At 37.4% G+C, this 22,759-nt stretch overlaps 1 pseudogene; it reads right to left on the bottom strand.

Annotated features, from left to right (window-relative positions):
• Positions 1-2,665: 2,665 nt before the first annotated feature.
• LOC142873709 (nucleolin-like) lies at positions 2,666-22,557 on the bottom strand (annotated as a pseudogene).
• Positions 22,558-22,759: the final 202 nt, after the last annotated feature.

The raw sequence follows: 22,759 nt of genomic DNA, 5'->3' as shown, positions 1-22,759 counted from the left end.
CTAACCCCCAATGTGATAGGATTAGGCGGTAAGACCTTTGGGAGATAATTAGGTCATGGGCATGGAGTACTGATAATTGGGATTATTTCCCTTCTATTCTAAAAGGAATACAGAAACCTCTCTCACCCTCTTCCTGCCATGTGAGGGTACAACAAGAAGAATGCAATCTCCAACCCAGAGAGGGGCCTTCACCAGAACCCTATCGTGCTGGCACCTTGACTCAAACTTCCAGCCTCCAGAACTGTGAAAAATATATTCTGTTGTCTATAAGTCACTCACTCTATGGGTCCTTGTTATAACAGCCCTAATTGTGTGGAATACTTTCTTCACCTAAATTCTAGAATAAAATAATCTCTTAGTTTTCCTGCTACTTCAACAATTGGTTGTGCTTAGTCTTCTTAGATGATTTCTTCTATTTTCTAGAGTTTTTAATGTTAGAGTATTTCAGGCCTCCATCTTTATTCCTTTTTTCTAATTACACACCATCTCTTCACTTTCCCTTGCATTTTTTTTTTATGCCAGTGATTCCCAAACTTACATATCTAATGCTGGGCTCTTTTCTGAAATCCTAGTTCATATTTCCACTGCCTGATTGACATTTCCACTTTGACAACTAATGGATATCTCAAACTTCACACACGCCAAACTGTACTCCTTTTCTTTCTCCTCAAAACTGCTCTATCTATAGTCTTCCCCATCTCAACTGATGTCAACTCTTTTCTCCTAGTTGTTCAAGCCAAAAACTTTTAAGTCAACTTTGGCTCCTCTCTTTTGCCTTCCAAACCAACAAAAAAATTTGCTGGCTTTACTTTCAAAATATATGTAGAACCTAATCACCTTCTTTCTGCTTCCTGGTCTATTCCACCATCATCTCACACCTAGAGTATTATGTTGGATTTCACACAGGTTTCACTACTTCCATGCCTTTATCCCTGGTCTTGTCAATGCAGAAGCGAGAGAAATCCTTTCTACACTGAAGTCAGATATGTCACACCTCAATTCAAAACCCTGCAGTGGTTTCTTACCTCCGTAAACTAAAAATAAAACCCTAAGCCCCTCAAATGACTGGAGGCCAGCCAAGGAGACCTCAGAGAAACCTTAGAAACTGAGTTCCCAGGCAGGGTGTGAAACCAGGCATGCCTCATTATACCCCCTCCCTTTTGTAGTTTAGACACAACAACTGACCAGCATTAATGTTAAAATAGAGACCATAACACTGACAGAATAAACTCTTTATGGCAATAAGAAATAAAATTGTAAACCAGACGTAAGGCAAGGATTAAGTCATGAACCCCTATACTTAAAGAATAAACTATGTTCTGATTGCCACAAGCTTTTTTTCCCCTTTTTCTCTAGCAAGTAAACAATCTCTGGCCTTGAGATAAGCAATGTTGAAGCAATTGTAGCTCACCAACTTCCAGGCACTGACTAACTGAGCCCCCTTCATCCACAAGGCATAATTATAGCTTTGATTGGACAAAAAAATTGATTTCTGTAATTTTCTCCTGGTAAGAGAACACCAACCATGAACTAGCTCTGGCCAGTTTACAGAGTGTGCACACTGGAGTATCGTCATGTTCCTGCCTATTTTGATATATAGGACCTAATTGTAACACATTTAAATGTTAAGTCTCTACCCCAAAGTGAACATGGGTTATATGTAACATGCATGTTTGCTTATCACACATGAGTGTATCCTTCTGTCATGAATATTCATAGTTCTTCCTATAACCTGTTGAATATTTATATTTGGCCTACCCATTCAGCATAATTCCTGTCTTACCCCTCCCTCCCTCCAAATGCCTGCCTCCAGTTTTGGCTAGAGGCCCATTTCTCAGTTTGTAGGTTGTAATCCTTTACAAGAAAAAAAGGTTTCTCTCCAAATTTATGAAGACCTCACATTATTTTTTGTTGACACCTCAGAATAAAAGCAAAATCCTAGGGGACCTGATTCATCATTATCTCTGATTCAGAAATACCATAAGTTACTGTTCAAAATTCCACCTTTTGAAAGTCAGTGCTTTAATGAAAGGACCCTTTCATCCACAAAGCTTTTTTCCACTATTACTTTCATAATTTTTCTTTGCTTACAAGGAGCTGCATCTTTGCTTTTTTTTTCCTTGGGGTAGTTTTCTTAATCTCCCACTCAAACAACCTTACAATAGAAGTTTCTCTACATATTATTTATGAAGATCTGAGTAGACTTTCCAGATTAACTTGTAGCTAGAAGGAATTGTTGTCATGAAGATGATCAAAACATATGGAAGGAAACTATTTGGGAGTATTAGGTAATTAGAAAATAGTACATTTATATTTTTTAGTAAAAAAGTTTTATTACAGTAAAATTTCAAAAGAGAATTATTATACTGGGTATTAAGGAGAGTTCTTTTATTTTTTCTGGCACCAGTATTGATTGACTTTTAATTTATCCTAAAGCCACAACAATATAAATCCAAACCTTACAGATAAGGGTTAGCTCTACAACTTATCTGTTTAAAAAAATCAGTCAAAATCAACAGGTTATTGCCCTTGAAATGTTCCCTGTTCTGATTTCCAAGTAGACAACAGGACTATATGTCTTGGAATGTCCTCAGAAGGCTCTGTCATGGATCAGGTAGCATAGTAAAAACTCCAGAGTCCTTTCCTTTACGTGGAAAAGGAAAAGTTAGAGGGACAGAAGATACCATTTAGACTTTGTTTTCTTCTCTTGTGGTTTGTGGTCTCCTCCTCCTCCTCCTCCATATCCTGGGAGACCTCCTCCCCCTCCAAAGCCTCCTGAAATCTGCCACCAAATCTGCCTTAGCCTCCCCTGCCGACTTCTCAACGTCCAAATCCTCCTCTGCCTCATCCACAAAACCTGAAACCACCTTCACTTTGAGGTTTGGCCTGATCCAAGGGAACTTTGTTTCCATCAATTTCACCATATTCCATGATCTCGTTGGTGACTTTGGCTTCCCCTACTGTTGAAGTCTGCAAAGCAAAACCCTTTGGAGGACCCAATTTCCCCGTGACTATCCTTGCATAAAGTGAGCCATCAAATGACTCCTCTAATATCTTTCAGTGTTATCCTTAGACTGTTTTGGATGGCTGCCTTCTTGCATTATGTGATACTCTGGATCCTTGCAACTCCAGCCTGATAGCTCTGCCCTTAATTTCTCTAGCAATTTAAAGTTTTTTGGCATCTTCAAATGGAGCAAATTTTATAAATGTATACCCTTCATATTTGCCATTTTCACTCTAGGACACTGATACAATTTGCTTTCTCAAATACTTCTTAAGGAGTTTCTTCTATTGCATTGTAGAAGTTGCTTAAAACAAGAGGTTTTGATTCACCATTCCAATTGTGAGTGTTTCCACCTCTATTATCTTGATTTTGACCTTTCTCTTCGGGTAAAAAAGGAAATGGATCACCTGTTGATCTCTATTCCCTGCTTTACTTCAAAGGTTTTCTCTGCATCAGCTTCTGTCTTAAATGCAATTTAAGCAATCCCTTTACTCTTCCCATCTTTGCTGACTAATCTGATCTCCACAGCATCTTCAAAAAGTCTTTTAATTCATCCTGAGTGACTTTGTAAGGAAAATTTTTCACCAAAAGTGTTGTAGAATCCCAATCTTTCTAGTTTATGGTATTCTGTACAGCAGCACAAATGTACTAAGGCACATAATATTAAAAAACTAAAAACAAAAGAAAAGGAATAGGCCAGGCATGGTGGCTCATGCCTGTAATCCTAGTACTCTGGGAGGCTGAGGCGGGAGGATCGCTTGAACTCAGGAGTTCAAGACCAGCCTGAACAAGACTGAGACCCCATCTCTACTAAAACTAGAAAAAAAAAAAATAGCTGGGTGTGGTGGTATGCACGTATAGTCCCAGCTACTTGGCAGGCTGAGTCAGGAGGATTGCTGGAGCCCAGGAGTTTGAGGTTGCTGTGAGCTAGTCTGATGCCATGGCCCTCTAGCCTAGGTGACAGAGCAAGATTCTGTCTCAAAAAAACAAACAAGGGAATAGAACCCAATAGTTGCCACTCTTCTTTTTACAATAAATCCCTGTTAAAAAATTTCTGAGAGATTTGGAAATGCTGGCCTTTTTTACATTCGACTGTTAAAGAAAAAACATTAAAAATGCTACACATCATATCTTAAATGAAGCTTGATTTTTATAATGACAAACAATATAAAAGCTTTCCATAGTCTAGTTATTTAGGGATGACCATCAACCAACTCATTTCTTAAACTCTTACCTGATAAGTGCTTACCTGTAAGTTTCGTAGTTCTATAAAGTAAAATATGAGCTAAATCCTAGAGCTTCTTTTCTAATTGACCAATGGACTGTCCATATGATGCAAGCTTCGTGACTTCAAGATCAATTACTCTAATATTTATTCTCTTATATTATTAGACAGCCCCCAAAGGCAAATAAACTGCCTTGTGTGAGGCAATGGTGTTGGAGATGAAAAAAAAAAAAAAAAAGAAAAAGAAACTTCTAGTGTTCACAATCTTTTTGGCAGATGAAACACTGCATCTTTTTTAAAAAATTCAACCTTCTAAGCGGTTGGAATACTGCTTTATTGATTTGAAAATACTTCACTGGTCTAAGGGGATGTTTGACCTTTATTATCTTCCAGAAGAAAGAGCACAAGGTTAATAATACACAGGTCAGCAATTGTCAAAGACTCTTGACAATAAAAGAAAGAAACAAACAGGAGGAGGGTCTGAAGGCAGGGATCCATCCAAGCTTAAAGTGTTAAAAATAAGCCACTGGGAACAAATGAGTAATTGTACCACATTTCCTTATACTCAATGACACTTAATACATGGAAAGTAAAAGCAGCAGAAAGTATATTTCAAGCTGCCTTGAAGGTCAGGTTGAGTTTTTGCTACATTTTAGCAATTCTAAATACCAAGTAATAGGAACATTTCTCTTCCCTTACCGCATTTTGGGAGATGATCAAATATCTTTCCAAAAGATAGTAGAAATCTTATTCATCATTATCATAACCACCACATAGAATGCATTAGGCATCTTCTGACTTACTGCATTGCTGTGTATCATGTTAATTGTATTATAATGCACTGTCCCTAGTCTTCAGCCCTTCCATTCTAATTGTCTGTGAATCCAGTAAGTATCCCATTACTTCCTTTTTATCATCTATATAAAAGGAATATCTCAAAAGCCTGAAAAATCTAACTAGTAGATTTTTCAATGTTTTTTTCTGAGTAAAAGATTTCAAATTAATTTGGGATGAAATAAGTATTTTCATGCATTTCAACTCTGCCTGGAAAAAAAGTAAAATTCGCACACAAATATGCAGTTTGGTGACTTAAAATTTACTAAGTAATTTAGAATATAATGTGAAAATAATTGAATCCCAAGTAAAACATGTTTTGTAGGAAAAGTTATCTCATGCAATTGTGTCCTCAATGCATGGCTTAATATGTTATTCCCTGCCTGTACATATCCCATGAAAACAAGGCAGCTCACACAGAAACTCCTTTTAGAGCCAAAGCAGGAGGAGTAGCAAATTAAATCAATTACAAGAAGATGTGCTAGAAAGCCCCAGACTGAAAATCTGAACACTGGGGGGTTTTTTCCTTGTTGTTGACATCTACTGTATGACTTTCATCAAGTTAATTCTGTTCTCTGGACCTCAGTTTACTTGCCTATGAAATAAAGTGTCAGCTATCTTCTAAGGTTTCTCTCAGCTCTGAATTTCACAATTCTAGACTTTTAATTTAAATAAACATTTCAGCTCAGAACCTATACTAAAAAGCTATACTAAAAGCTATACTAAAGCAATACTAAAAACTTACTTCTAATCACACTCATAAAGCAATTTTAGCTCTAATTTTATGACAAATATCATAATTTCTTGATGCATTTCCTGTAACTATCTTCTGATTTTGCATTTTCAAGTACCATGTACATTCACATGAACAATAAAAAGTTAGAATTTTTAACTGAAGAGATAATTTTAAATAATTTCCTGTTAAAAATATAATCCCAGACTATTTATCAAAGTAGGTAACTCATTCTCTAAGTTGTCTTTTGATAACTCTTATAGTAATTCTCCTTCCATCACCTTTAAATACACACACACACACACACACACACACACACACACTTACTTCATATAAAGTTCCTCAAAATAGATAAGAATCATGCCTGGAATCCTAGAACTCTGGGAGGCCAAGGTGGGAGGATCACTTGAGCACAGGAGTTTGAGACCAACCTGAACATCTCTACTAAAAATAGAAAAAATTAGCTAGATGTGGTGGTGTGCACCTGTAGTCTCAGCTACTCGGGAGGCTGAGGCAGGAGGATTGCTGGAGCCCAGAAATTTGAGGTTGCTCTGAGCTAGGCTGGCACCACGGCACTCTAGCAAGGGCAACAGAGTGAGACTCTGTCTCAAAAAAAAAAAAGAAAGATAAACAAGAATCAAAACGTAAACCACTGCTTGTCATAGAACCTCTGTTGAAAGCTTTATCTTAAGATGTCTAGACATCTAGATATAGTCTATCACTTTGAGTGTCTCTATCATAGTATTCAACAAACTATATTATAGCTCCTTCAAATAATCTGAAAAATCCTTGAGACCAAGAACCATGTTTTACTGGGAGTAGATAAATGTTTGTGAGATTAATGAATGAATAAAATGTACCCTTACATACCCAGGCACACCTGCAGTTATAAATATGCAATTTACAAATAACCGAATGCCTACTGCTTCTCTTTCATTTTCAGAATTATGTAATTGGCTTTTTAAATTAATTTAATTTAGTCACATTAATTTAATTTAGTCAACAAATATTTATTGAGCACTTACTATTTGCCAGGTGTAGTGATAGGTACAAGGGGTTAATCAATGGATAAATATAGTAAATAAAGGAAATATATGATACATTAGAAGAGAAATAGAGAAGTGCACCATACTGTGCATACTGGGGTTTGCAACAGAGCACATGAGGAAATCAGGTATGCTGAGAGGGTATTGGAATTTTAAAAAGAATGTCAAGAGAGGCCTCATTTAGAAGATGACATGCAAGCAAAGACCAATAGCAAGACCATTTTGTTGAAATTCCTTAACATTATTCTTTATGATCTCTGACTTTCAGTGTTATGATAGGAATATTAAAATATCATTGACAGATATCTAAAGTTACACATATGTTAAGTTCTAGCTGGAGGTATTAGCTCATCTGAAAACTGACAGGTGTTAACAACCCAGGTATAAATTTGTTTTAAAGCTTTCAGAATAATGAATTTTTAACTAGTTTTTTTATATATGTTTTTAATTTCAGAATATTATGGGGGTACAAATGATTAGATTACATATATTGCCTTTGTTCCACCCAAGTCAGAGTTGCAAGCATGCCCATCCCCCAGACAGTGCTCACTGTACTGTACCCATTTAGGTATGCATATATCATCCCCTCCTCCCTTTTCCCACCTACTTGACACCCAATGAATGTTACTACCATATGTGCACATAAGTGTTGATCAGTTAATACCAATTTGATGATGAGTACATGTGGTGCTTGTTTTTCCATTCTTGTGATACTTCACTTAGTAGTATGGGCTCTAGCTCCATCCAGGATAATATAAGAGGTACTATATCACCATTGTTTTTTGTGGATGATTAGAACTCCATGGTACACATATACCACATTTTATTAATCCACTCATGTATTGATGGGCACTTGGGTTGTTTCCACATCTTTGCAATTGTGAATTGTGCTGCTATAAACCTTCGAGTCCAGGTGTCTTTTTTATAGAATGTCTCTTTATTATTTTGAAAACTGAGACATTAAAAACAAATGAAAACCACTTAGTATGATAACTGACGGAGACTTAGGACAGCAAATATGTGAGGGGGTGGATGATGAGAAATTACTTAATGGGTACAATGTATGTTACTCCAGTGATGGATACACTAAAAGCCCTGATTTTGCCACTGTGCAATATATCCATGTAATAAAAATAAAAACAAATAAAATTTGTTGATTTTTTTTGTCCTGATTTAAGCTTCTCTAAAATTGGAAGGTTATATCTAAACATTTACATTTGGCCAATCAGCCCCTACATATGAACACAAGAAAAGCAAAGTAATCACATATACAACATAGGTCAAAACTCTACTATTTTTTTTTTTTTTAATTTTTTTTTAATTATTTTTTTTTTATTTTGGTATATTATGGGGGTACAGATTTTAAGGTTTCACTAAATTCCCATTTCCCCCCCTCCCCCCAAAAGTCTGAGTCTCCATCATGACCATCCCCCAGATGGTGCACATCTCACTCACTATGTATGTATATATCCGCCCCCCTCCCCCCTCCCACCTGCCCAATACCCTATTACTGTAGCACCTATGTGTCCACTTAGGTGCTACTCAGTTAATACCAGTTTGCTGGAGAATATATCTGGTGCTTGTTTTTCCATTCTTGGGATACTTCACTTAGTAGTATGGGTTCCAGCTCTAGCCAGGAAAATATAAGGTGTGCTATATCACCATTGTTTCTTAGAGCTGAATAGTACTCCATGGTGTACATATACCACATTTTATTAATCCATTCTTTGATTGATGGGCACTTGGGCTGTTTCCACAGCCTTGCAATTATGAATTGTGCTGCTATAAACATTCGAGTGCAGGTGTCTTTTTTGTAGAGTGTCATTGGATCTTTTGGGTAGATGCCCAGCAATGGGATTGCTGGATCAAATGGTAGATTCACTTGTATCGCTTTAAGGTATCTCCATATTGCTTTCCACAGAGGTTGAACTAGTTTGCAGTCCCACCAGCAGTGTAGGAATGTTCCTTTCTCTCCGCAGCCACGCCAGCATTTAATGTTTGGAGATTTTTTGATAAAGGCCATTCTCACTGGGGTTAAGTGATATCTCATTGTGGTTTTGATTTGCATTTCCCTGATGATTAGAGATGTTGAGCATTTCTTCATATGTTTGTTGGCCATTCTTCTGTCTTCTTTAGAAAAATTTCTGTTCAAGTCCTTTGCCCACTTTTTAATGGGGTTATTTGATTTTTTCTTCCTAGTTTTCGTGAGTTCTAAGTATATTCTAGTTATCAGTCCCTTATCGGATGCATAGGATGCAAAAATTTTCTCCCATTCTGTAGGTTGTCTGTTTACTTTCATGACTATTTCTTTGGCTGTGCAGAAGCTTTGTAGTTTGATCATGTCCCATTTATTTATTTTTGTTGCTGCTGTGATTGCCTTTGGGGACTTCTTCATAAACTGTTTGCCCAGGCCGATGTCTAGGAGAGTGTTTCCAACTTTTTCCTCTAGAGTTCTAATAGTTTCATATCTTAGGTTTAAGTCTGTTATCCAGCGTGAGTTGGTTTTTGTGAGAGGTGAAAGGTGTGGGTCCTGTTTTAGCCTTCTACAGGTGGCTATCCAGTTTTCCCAGCACCATTTATTGAAGAGAGATTCTTTTCCCCAGCGTATGTTTTTGTCTGCTTTGTCAAAGATGAGATGGCTATATGAGGATGGTTTTATATCAGGATTCTCACATCTGTTCCACTGGTCAATATTCCTGTTTTTGTGCCAATACCATATTGTTTTAATTACTACAGCTTTGTAGTATAGTTTGATATCTGGCATATTAATGCCTCCCATTTTGTTTTTGTTGCCTAGAATTGCTCTTGATATTCGGGGTCTTCTTTGGTTCCATACGAAGCGTAAAATTATTTTTTCTATATCTGTGAAGAATGCTGATGGGATTTTAATAGGTATTGCATTGAATCTGTAGATCAGTTTGGGTAGTATAGACATTTTGATGATGTTGAGTCTGCCGATCCACGAGCATGGTATGGATTTCCATCTGTTTACATCCTCTGCTATTTCCTTCCTCAGTGTTTCATAGTTCTCCCTGTAGAGGTCTTTTACCTCTTTGGTTAAATATATTCCTAGGTACTTTAATTTCTTTGTTGCTATTGTGAAGGGAATTGAGTCTTTGATTTGGTTCTCAATTAGATTGTTGTTGGCGTATATGAATGCCTCTGATTTCTGTGTATTGATTTTGTATCCTGAGACTTTACTAAATTCATTGATCAGTTCCAGGAGTTTCTTGGTTGAATCCTTGGGGTTTTCTAGATACAATATCATATCATCAGCAAACAGTGAAAGTTTGATCTCTTCTGCCCCTATTTGGATACCTTTGATTCCATTTTCCTGTCTGATTGCTGTAGCCAAGACTTCCAACACTATGTTGAACAGAAGTGGAGATAGTGGGCAGCCTTGTCTGGTTCCAGTTCTAAGTGGGAATGATTTCAATCTTTCCCCATTCAGTATGATGTTGGCTATGGGTCTGTCATATATGGCTTGTATCATTTTTAGGTATGTCCCTTCTATGCCTATTTTCTTAAGTGTTCGTATCATGAAAGGGTGTTGAATTTTGTCAAAAGCTTTTTCTGCATCTATTGAAAGAATCATGTGGTCTTTGTTTTTGCTTCTGTTGATGTGGTGAATTGCATTTATAGATTTACGTATGTTGAACCATCCCTGCATCCCTGGGATGAAGCCCACTTGGTCGTGGTGGATTATTTTTTTGATAAGTGTCTGGATTCGGTTAGCTAAGATTTTGTTGAAAATTTTTGCATCTATATTCATTAGGGATATTGGTCTGTAGTTTTCTTTTTTTGTTGCATCCTTTCCTGGTTTTGGTATCAGAGTAATATTCGCTTCATAAAAGGTGTCGGGGAGGTTTCCGTTCTTCTCGATGTTGTGGAATAGTTTCTGCAAGATAGGTACTAGTTCTTCTTTGTAAGTATGGTAAAATTCAGGTGTGAAGCCATCTGGACCGGGACTTTTCTTTTTAGGGAGATTTTTAATTGCTGTTTCTATTTCAGCTGTTGAGATTGGTCTGTTCAGGGAATCTATTTCTTCCTGGTTGAGCCTAGGGAGGCTGTGTGTTTCTAGAAATTTGTCCATTTCCTCCACATTTTCCAGTTTGTGTGCATAAAGATTTTTGTAGTATTCATAAATTGTATCTTGTATCTCTTTGGGATCAGTTGTGATATCTCCTTTTTTATTCCTGATGGAGCTTATTAGAGATTTCTCTTTTCTGCTTTTCGTTAGCTTAGCCAATGGCGTGTCAATCTTGTTTATTTTTTCAAAGAACCAACTTTTTGTTTTATTAATCTCCTGAATAGCTTTCCTGTTTTCAATTTCGTTTAGTTCTGATTTGATCTTGTTGATTTCACTTCTTCTGCTGGGTTTGGGGTTGGTCTGTTCTTCTTTTTCCAGCTCTTTGAGTCGTTTCATTAGATTGTCTATTTGTGATCTTCTTGCCTTTTGGTTATAGGCATTTATGGAGATAAACTTTCCTCTCAGAACTGCTTTAGCTGTGTCCCAGAGGAGTTGATAACTTGTCTCTCCATTGTCGTTTTCTTCATAGAAGTTTTTTATTTCCGTCTTGATTTCTTCATTTACGAAGTAATCATTTAGTAGGAGGTTGTTTAATTTCCATGTTTTTGTGTAGAAATGTGAGTTTCTGTTAGGGTGGATTTCTAGTTTTATTCCACTGTGGTCTGAGAAGGTACATGGTATGATTTCTATTTTTTTAAATTTCTTGAGATTTTCTTTGTGTCCTAGGATATGGTCAATCTTAGAGAATGTCCCGTGAGCTGATGAGAAGAACGTATATTCAGTGGATTTTGGGTAGAATGTTCTGTAGATGTCTGTCAGACCCAATTGTTCTAGAGTTTTGTTTAAGTCCATTATTTCTTTATTAATTTTCTGTTTGGAGGATCTGTCTCGTGCCGTCAGTGGGGTGTTGAAATCCCCGGCGATTATGGAGTTGCTATTAATCCATTTGCTTAGCTCCAGTAAGGTTTGCTTTATGAATCTGGGTGCACCTAAGTTGGGTGCATATATATTGAAAATTGTTATCTCTTCTTGTTGGACTGTGCCCTTCACCATTATATAATGACCCTCTTTGTCTTTTACTACTTTTGTTGGTTTAAAAACTAAATCGTCTGAAATTAGAACTGCCACACCAGCCTTCTTTTGGCTTCTATTTGCTTGGAATATTGATCTCCACCCTTTTATTTTTAGTCTATGTGCATCCTTGCAGGTTAAATGTGTTTCCTGAAGACAGCATATACTTGGCCTGTATTTTCTTATCCATTCAGCCAGCCTATGTCTCTTGAGTGGAGAGTTTAAGCCATTCACATTTATTGAGAGAACTGATAGGTAAGGTAGATTACTGATCATTCTGTTGGGTTGGATGTTGTTGCTATGATTTCTGTCTTGAGCCATTGTAATATCTGGCCTTTAATATCTTTGGGTTTTGGTTGTGTTTATATCCGTGGATTATTATTATGATGTTCCGTGCATAACACTGTTTTAAGTACTTCTTGTAGGGCTGGTCTTGTCTTGGTGAATTCTCTGAGCCTTTGCTTGTCTGAGAATGTTTTTATTTCTCCTTCATATATGAAGCTTAGTTTTGCAGGGAATAATATTCTAGGCTGGGCATTGTTTTGTTTCAAAAGAGTGAGAATGCGGCCCCAGTCTCTCCTTGCTTGTAAAGTCTCATTAGAGAAGTCTGATGTTATTCGAATTGGCTTTCCCTTGTATGTCACTTGCTTCTTTTGTCTTACAGCTCTTAGAAGGGCCTCTTTAGTTGATACTTTGGTCAGTCTGATGACTGCATGACGTGACGTCTTCCTGTTTGCGTTGAATCTCCCAGGGGTCCTCTGGGCTTCTTGAACTTGTATATCGAGATTTTGAGCAAGGCCTGGGAAATTTTCCTCTATTATATCTTCAAAAAGCTTGTCCAGCCCTTGAGTGTTGTCTTCCTCCCCTTCGGCTAAACCTATGACCCTCACGTTAGGTTTTTTCACGTAATCCCACAGCTCTTGTAGGCTTTGGTCTTTTCTCTTGTTTCTCTGCTGTATTTCTGTGACTGATTTATTTAATTGGAAGGTGTTATCTTCAAGCTCTGAGATTCTTTCTTCTGCTTGATCTACCCTGTTCTTGAGACTTTCCACAGTATTTTGTAGTTCTCTGAGTTGATTCTTCATCTCCAGGACTTCGGTTAAAGTTTTCTTCACTGTGTCAATCTCTTTGTTGAACCTTTGTTCCATTTCTTGGAGGTTTTTTGTGTTTTCTTGGTGTTGGTTATTGAGTTGTTGTTGCAGCTGGGTGAGTGTTCTTATGATCCACATACGAAATTCCTTTTCTGTCATATTGGTTGCCTGATTTTGGTCGGTGTCCGTTTCTAGGGGGCTGGTGCTCCTCCTTGGGGGTGTGTTTTCCGTTTGGTTCTTCATATTTCCTGAGTTCTTTCGCTGATTTCTTCCCATGTCGATCAGTTGTTGTTTCTTTCCTTAGGTTATTGTTTGGGTATTCACACACCTTGTTTAGTTTCTGAGGCGTTAGGTGGTGCCTGTGGGTGAAATTGGACCACTCCCTGTATATTGAGTCAGTGGGTGCCGTGGCAAGGCTGTGCAAGATGGTGTCCCTGTCAGTAGGTGGCGTTTGCTTGGAGGAACAGGCTATGGTGTTGATTTTGAGTCCTGTTATCAGCTCTCGTTCTGGGCGGAGCTGGGTTGGATAAGCCTGCCCTCAGGCTGTTAGCAGGGGTCAAAGTTCTGTTCTCAGCCTCCAGGGAAAGCTGTCAGGGCGGGGCTGGAATGGTCCGGCTCAGCCAGAAAGTCTGGGTGTGGGGGTGGGGCTGTCTGAGACCCGCAGTCTGCAGCAGGCCTCGCTTCTTTCCACCCTCCCCAACTCTGCAGCTACTCCTGGGCCTCTGCCAGCTGGCCAGACCACAAGCCACCAGGCCTCCCCGGACTGTGGTGCCGGCGGGGAGGTTCCCTGCACAGGAACGCCACCTGGGTTGGGCGCAGGGCCTCCTCCTGGGAGGAGGGTTGTTCTCTAGGGCGCCGATCCACCCCTGGAGGCACACAGCCCTCAGTAGGCTGTTCATGTATAACCCTTCTGTGCCCCGGGCAATGCTAGCCCTCAGTGCAGGGGATCTGGTCTGCAGGTCCGACCTCTGGGTCCCAGAGTTCAAACTGTATTCCCACCAGGGAGAGGATTTCCGGTCCTAATTCACCCACAGGGAGCCCAAGCTGGGTCTATGTCTCTCAGCCTCTGAGTCGGCACCGTTTTCCTGGGAACACGGTGCCAGCAGCACCTGGGAGGGCGGGCGGGGTCCCAAACGGGAAGGTCCCGTTCCCTGGAGGTGCCTCCGGCTGGTGGCTGTATTGTCTCTCTGGGCAGCCGCGGGTAGGGTCGGCGGAGGGGAGGAGGAGGCAATATGGCGCCTGCCGCGCGGCTCGGGTCCGTGCACACGGAGGTGCCCGGAGGAATTTGGGAACCTGGTGCCACGACTGCTACAGGCTCACCGTTGGCAGGCAGCGGCAGTCTCTGGGCTGATGTCCGCAGATCTCTCCGCCTGCTGGGGAGCCCACCAGCAGTCCCGAATGCAGGGGAGGGGAAACAACAGATCCACCTACCCTTGCCGCTGGTCTCCGGGCTGCTCCGGTGGTCTCAGCCTCCAGTTCTCCTCCGCAGCCTCCTCCCGTGGAGTCTCCCGGGGTCTCAGGTACCCCTCCTTCCGGCCCTTGTCCACTGTATGCTCGTCTTCTTGCTTCTTTCCTCTAGTTTCTGCTAGAATCGGTCTTTTCTGCAGAGACCCTCTGTCTGGCGGTGTTATTCGTCCGCCATCTTGAAAACTCTACTATTTAAGGAAGGAAAGGAGAAACCTAAATTACCTGAAGTGCCATTGACAGATTATAAGAAAATTTCTCAGTTCTCACTTGCCTTAGAGCCATGAATAGCAATTAAGTTTTAATTTATTTATCAACTTCTTTTGATTGGCAGCAGCTCTGTGAAATGTTGTGTTGAGAAGGATTCTGAAGCTGCATCTTAAATCACTGAGAAAAAATGTGTGTGACTGTTAGACACGTCTGCAGTGCAAGGAAGGAGATGAAAGGGGCCATCCATGCCAGGAATGCATCAGTCTTGACCTACATTATGCAGTATGCCTTACATGACACATCAAATTCATGACCAGCAGAAGTCAGAAACTTGTACAGCCAAAACCAGTGGCTTATATTTTCTATTGTAAAATCTGCACTCATAATCAATGAGTAGAACTAGGCTAAGTCAATAATCTAAATGGTTCAGTTATGGAGAAGTCAAAAGAAAGCCTATGTCTCTAAGTCCATATCATAAATCTAATCCGGAAAAATAATACATTTATAGCAAAGAACAATAGTCACCTATTGGAACCTGTGAAAATCAAGAGGGGTAACTAAAAACGGGGCTATACAAGAAATATTCATTATGTGAAACAACTTGAATTCTGCCAGCAGGAGTTTCTCAGTCATAGTGCCACTTTTCACTGGGTTCTCATACACTACCATTTTTCTTTACTTCCTCTGAGAAGTTGTCCCCAGCATCTAGCATTAATGAAATTATTAGAATCACAAACTCTATTTTTAACTTATTATGACTAACTTTGATTTGCATACCCTATTAGTCTTTTTCAAATCTAGTTTTTTAAGAAGGCAGCAAAAATATGTTGTGAGAGAATGCATTTCTGTCATGGTAATTCCAAGAAAGAACTATTATCTTCAGCTGTAGGGTAGTGTAGCTTCAGGACAAAGGCCTATATACTGGAATAGAAAGGCCAATAAATAACTATGCCAGAACTACAAAAATTATAGAAGCTAATGCAAAATACAGTGTGCTCCCCTCGTGAGCAAAAAGAAGAGAAAAATTATGATATCTTTCTTAAGTTATACTGTGACATGGCTTTTGGACAACAATGTCTTTATTCTTTTTTCAATCTCAATATCACCACGGTATCAGAATTCTGGTAACTTCTCTTGTGAAATCTAAATGTTCCTTCTTCGTTAACATCTTCCTGGATCTCCCATTACACTTACTTCCCCTGGAAAACATGCTTCCTTCATGAGATGTCTGATAGTTATGCTTCTTGCCCTTCGGAGTTCCCTTAAACTATCTTTCTACCCATATTATCAAGACCTGGTCAACTGGTCATTGCTTAGGAAATAACTTCACTCTTGTTAAAGGTCTTACTTGGTGTTTTATCTATCTGCTCTAATCAGTTCATGGACAATAATCACATTTTCTCTTTTTATGGATATATAATAGTTGTCCATATTTATAGGATATATGTGATGTTTTGAGAGCAGGCACACAATGTGAATTAATCAAATCAGGGTAACTGGGTATCTATTACCCCAGGCATTTATCATTTTTTTGTGTTAGAGACATTCCAATTCTACTTTTTCAGTTATTTTAAAGTGTACCCTAACTTACTGTTGATTATACTCACTTTGTTGTGCTATAAAATATTGATCACTCAATGTATCTATACTTTTGCACCCATTAACCATTCCCACCTCCCTGCTACTCTTCTGACCCTCTCTCTGGTAACGTTCATGCTACTCTCAGTCTCCATGAGATCAACTGTTTTTAATATTTAGCCCTACACGTATGAGTGAGAACATGAGAGATTTCTCTTTCTGTGCTTGGCTTATTTCACTTAACCTAATGTTCTCTAGTTACATACATGTTGTTGCAAATAGCAGGATTTTATTCTTTTTGTGGCTATATAATACTCCATTAGGTACATGTACCACAATTTCTTTATCCTTTTATCCACTGAGGAACACTTAGGTTGATTCCAAATCTTGCTATTGTTGAGTAGTGCTACAATAACCATAGGAGTGCACATATCTTTTTAACATACTGAGTTCCCATCTTTTGGATATATATCAAGTAATGAGATTGCTGGGTCATAAGGTAGTCAGTCTATTTTCAGATTTTTGAGGAAGTTCCATACTGTTCTCCATAGTAGTTGTGCTAATTTATATTCCCACCGACAGTGTAAGAGGGTTCCCTTTTTTCCACACCCTCACCAGCATTCGTTATTGCCTGTCTTTTTAATAAAAACCATTTTAACTGGGGTAAGATGATATTTCATTGTAGTTTAGATTTGCATTTCTCTGAGGACTAATGTTATTCGGCATTTTTTCATATACTTGTTGGCTATTTGTATTTTTTTGAGAAATGTCTATTCAGGACTTTTGCCCATTTTTAATCTAATTATTTGATTTTTTTCCTATTAAGCTGTCGGAGCTATTAATCCCTTGTCAGACAGGAAGTTTGTGAATATTTTCTCCCATTCTGTGGGTTGTCCCTTCATTCTTCATTTTTTTTATTGTTTCTTTACTGTTCAGAAGCTTTTTAGCTTGATGTGATCCCATTTGTCCAATTTTGCTTCGGTTGTCTGTGCTTTAGGGATATTACTTGAGAAGTCCTCTCCCAGACCAATGTCCTGAAGTGTTCCCCCAATGTTTTCTTTTATTAGTTGCATAGTTTGAACTTTTAGACTTAAGGGTTTAGTCAATTTTGATTTGATTTTTGTATATGGTGAGAGATAAGGTTCTACCTTCATTCTTCTGCATATGGATATCCAGTTTACCCACCACCATTTATTAAAGAGACGGTCCTTTCCTCACTGTATGTTCTTGGTAATTTTGTTGAAGATAAGTTCACTATATATGTGTGGATTTATTTCTGTGTTCTCTATTCTGTTCCATTGGTCTATGTGTCTGTCTTTATGCCAGCACCATGCTGTTTTGGTTACTACAAATCTGTAGTATAATTTGAAGACAGGTAATGTGATTCCTCTAGTTTTGTTCTTTTTGCTCAGGATGGCTTTGGATATTCTGAGTCTTTTGTGGTTCTATTTAAATTCTAGGATTTTTTTTTTATTTCTGTGAAGAATGTCATCAGTATTTTGATGGCAATTGCAGTGAATCTGTAGATTGCATTGGGGAAGTATGAACATTTTAACAATATTGATTCTTCTAATCAATGAGCATGGAACATCTTATCATATTTTTATCTCCTCTTCCATTTCTTTCATCAACATTTTGCAGTTTTCATTATAGAAATCTTTCACTTTTTTGGTTAAGTTTATTCCTAGTTATGTTATTTTATTTGTAGCTATTGTAATTGGGATTACATTCTTGATTTATTTTTCACATTGTTTACTGTTGGCATATAGAAATGCTACTGATTTTTGTATATTGATTTTGCATCCTGCAACATGACTGAATTTATAAGTTCTAATAGATTTTTTTGTGGAGTCTTTAGGTTTTTCTTGACATAAGATCATATAGTCTGCAAACAAGAATAATTTGACTTTTTCCTTTCCAATTCGGAAGCCCATTATTTCTTTCTCTTGTCTGAATTCTCCAGCTAGAACTTCCAGTATTGTGTTGAGTAAAAGTGGTGAAAGTGGGCATCTTTGTCTTGATCTAAGTCTTAGAGAAAAGGCTTTCAGTTTTGTTTTGTTTTGTTTTCCATTCAGTATAATACTAGCTATGGGTCTGCTATATATGGCTTTAATCATGTTCAGGTAAGTTCTGCCTATACCTTATTTTGAGAGTTTTTATAACGAAGGGATGTTGAATTTTACCAAATGCATTTAAGCATCAATTGAAATGATCATTTAGTTTGTGTCCTTCATTCTAGTGATAAGATTTATCACACTGATTGATTTTCATATGTTAAAATATCCTTGCATCCTTGGGATGAATTCCACTCAATGATGATGAATAATCTTTTTAATGTGTTGTTGAATTCAGTTTGCTAGTATTTTGTTGAGGATTTTTGCATCTGTGTTTATCACAGATATTGGTCTATAGTTTACTTTTTTGTTTTATCTTTCACTGGTTTTGGTATCAGGATGATACAGGCCTTATAGCATTAGTTTAAGAATATTCCCTCCTCCTTGATTTTTTGAAATAGTTTATGTAGGATTGGTATTAGTTATTCTTTGAATACTTGGTAGCATTCAGCAGTGAAGCCACTGGTTTCTGGGCTTTTCTTCGATGGGAGACTTTTTATTACTGCTTCTATCTCATTACTTGTTATTGCTTTATTCAGGTTTTGGATTTCTTCCTGATTCAGTCTTGTTAGGCTGTATATGTCTAGGGACTTATCCACTTCTTCCAGGAATTGGATTGGAATATAGTTGCTCTTACTAGTCTCTAATGATTCTTTGGATTTCTGTAGTATCAGTTTGATGTCTCCTTTTTTATCTCTGATTTTATTTATTTGAGACTTCTCTCTTTTTTCTTAGTTAATCTGGCTAAAGGTGTGTTAGTTTTATCTTTTAAAAAAACAAACTTTTTGTTTCATTGATCTTTTGGAATTTTTGTTTCAATTTTATTTATTTCTTCTTTGACTTTTATTAGCTCCTTTCTTCTACTAATTTTGAGTTTTGTTTGCTCTTATTTTTATAGTTCTTTGAAAATCACCATTAGGTTGTTTATTTGAAGGCTTTCTACTTTTTTGATGTAGGCTCTTATGCTATAAACTTTCCTGCTTTTTCTGTATTCCATAGGTTTTGATAAATTATCTTTTCATTTTCATTTGTTTTGAGAAATTTTTTTATTTGGTTCTTAATTTCTTCATTGACCCACTTTTCATTCAGGAGCATGTAACTGAATTTCAATGTGTTTGTATAGTTTTCAGTGTTCCTCTTGTTACTGAATTCTAGTTTTATTTAATTGTGGTCAGAGAAAATACCTGATATCATTTCAATTTTTTTGAATTTTTTAAGACTTATTTTGTGGTCTAACATATAGTCGATTCTTGAGAATGATCCATGAGCTGAGGAGAAGAAAATGTATTATACAGCTTTTGGATAAAATGTTCTGTAAATATCTACTAAGTCTATTTGGATTAAGTCCAAATGTTTCTTTGTTGATTTTCTGTCTGGATCGTCTGTCCAATGCTGAAAATGGAGTGTTGAAGTCTCCAATGATTATTGTATTGGGATCTGTCTCTTTGGCTCTGATAATATTTGCTTCATATATCTGGGTACTCCAGTATGGGGTACATATATATTATATTTAAAATTGTTATACCCCTTGCTGAATTGACCCCTTTGTCATTATATATGACCTTCTTTGTCTCTTTTTACTGTTATTGTCTTGAAATCTATTTTATCTGATAGAAGAACAGCTAATCTTGCTTTTTCCTTTCTATTTACATGAAACATCTTTTTCATCCTCTGCCCACTCTCTTATGTGTTAAAGAAGAAGTAAGTAGGAAATATATAATATCGAAATTAGAAAGTACCAAATTTAGAATTAATGAATACATGAAAAATGTACCAAATACTTAGTAAATGTACATGTTTTTATCATGGTTATTGATGGAACAATGAGGGAAATTTTCTCTAGACCGAGAGCATATATGTGCACTTCCCCATCACATAACCTCAGTCCTGGAAAGTGGAAGAGAAGAAGGAGTCTGGAAACCAGAGTGATGGATTTTCACAAAATTGGTTAGATTGAGCACTGAAAACAGACTGATGATGAACTTTTGTGACTTGAGGCTCAGCAATCAGACATGCCACATTCCATGTTAATCAACAAATTCTGAACTAAAAAGCCAATCGCTTCTTTTTGTGAAAAGTGGTGGCTTTAGCCCTTATAATCCCCACCCTTAGCTTTGCACTAAGAAATTCTTCACCAGTTGTTTCCCTCATATATATCTCTATTCAAGTAAATCTCCAAATCTTTACATTGATTTTGAGTTGTTCTTTACCTTAATCATTCTGCCTAAGAGTCTTCATTTTTCTTTCCTCAGTAACAAGCTCTGATCAGAGAAACTCTTCAGTGTGGTTGTCAATTTTAGAGAAGCTGTGAAATATTTTAAACGATCTTTAGACTTCTGTTCACATTTCCCTGGCTAACCCATACGGATCCATTAATACTTGATTTTTATGACCATTGATTGCTGCAATATCACTTCCTTTGATTTTCACTAAAAACACTTATGTTCCTCAGTCTGAAAGGAAACAGTAGGTTTGGGGTTATATTTGTTGCTGTTTAATTTATTTTATAGAGTTTTTATTGGATCAAATTAGATATTATATATGATAGTATTTGGAGAACTGTAAAAGGATGATGTGAATGTGCTACATTATTGTCATTTTGGTTAGTTGTGAGAATTCTATTATCAAATATGAAGAAATGAGAGAAAAGGTGAGTGAGTGATTACTGTGCTTGAATGCTATGCTTTTAATTGTGAGTGATTTGCCTCTTTGACAATTGTGGCACTTGTTTTAGTGGCTTTTTGCCAGTATGACCATAGTTACACCTCTAAGTGGAATTTCCATACTAAAACTATGAGATGTCTATTGTCCTTTCCCTAACCCACAATTATATAGCAGATGGTGAAAATGACTGAAAATAAATTTGTTGGATCAATTTTAAAAAGACAAAAACAGTCAACCAGACTGTTGACTACCTTGGCACTGAGCCTTGTGGATGTTTGGGAGGAATTGTCACTGCATGAATATGCAAATAATTGAAATTGAACTATGCAAGGGTGGAGAGGATATTTTTGAATCATTAAATGGCTTTTCCAAGCTTCTATTAATGTCTTAATAGTGCCACCTGACTTCATTAGAGCAGAAATGCTTTAACATTCCAATTTTTCTTACTTTCTTAATAGCATTTTCTTTTAACAGATTGAGCAATGACTAATGCATAAATCAACAATTTTCAGAGCTTTAAAGAACCTTAGAGGTCATTTCATCCTGTTCTTTGTAGAAGACAAAATGAGGCTAAGTAAGATTAAAGATACAAGATGACTTTTTCACCTCACACAGAACCTTCCGTTACAAAGCTCTTTCTAAATTTCTCCTCTTTGCCTAAGTTGAAGAATTTTTATTAGCAAATATTGTCATTGTTATTAGCAATACACTTAATAGCACCTATTTTTCAACATTTACTTCTGGACTTTATTTACCTTAATTAAATAATGTAAATAAAATAATAAAGATAATTAAGAAATTCACACAATATAGGCAGCTATTAGCTCTTTTTGTTTGAAATTATCTGCAAATTTTTCCAGATAACTTCAAGGTGATTATCAAAGTTTCTAGATAAAGAACAATATTTAGGAGCTTGGAAAGAAAGCAGAACCCTTAGTTCTTGAATGAATAAGCCATGGGAATTTTAGGGAATTTTTCTCCCATGTCCAAGATCCTTAGGGACATAGGTATCAGAAAGAGCTAGAAAGCATTCTTATCTTGATCCTTAAAGCCCAAAACCATAAATGGAGAGCTTACTTTCTTTCCACTTTTATTAAAGTCAGAAAGATACAGGGATTCAACAGTGACCATTTAACAGTTATCAGTTCTTACAGATGATAATCTGTGAAAAAAGAAACAAATCCCATGTATTTCCCATATTATTAATAATTTCCTATGGCACTGATAATAAACCAGAAACATAATGGCTTAAAACAACACAAACTTATTGTCTTACAGGTCTAGAGATCAGAAGTTCAAACCCAGCTTCACTGGCTTAAAGTCAAGATGTTTCAGCACAGCTGGTTCTGTCTGGAGGCTCTAGAGGAGGATCTGGTTTTTCTTGTCTTTTCCCATTTCCAGAGCCCACCTACCTTCCTAAGCTCATGGCACCTTCTTCTTTCTTCAAAGCCAGTAGCATAGTATCTTCTCTCCTCCCTGGCTTCTGCTCCCATCCTTATACCTTTTCTCTCCAACTCTGATCCTCTACCCTCTCTGTTGCAAGGACCCTTGTGGTTACATTGGACACATCTAGATAATCCGCCATGATATCTCCATATCAAGGTCCTTAACTTAATTACAACTGCAAAGTCCCTACAGTAACATATCCACAGTTCCCAGAGTTTAGGAAATGGACATCTTTGCAGATGATCATTC

This window comes from Microcebus murinus, chromosome 11, assembly GCF_040939455.1.
Source record: "Microcebus murinus isolate Inina chromosome 11, M.murinus_Inina_mat1.0, whole genome shotgun sequence".
NCBI lineage: Eukaryota > Metazoa > Chordata > Mammalia > Primates > Cheirogaleidae > Microcebus > Microcebus murinus.
This window is presented reverse-complemented; position numbering and strand designations above follow the sequence as displayed.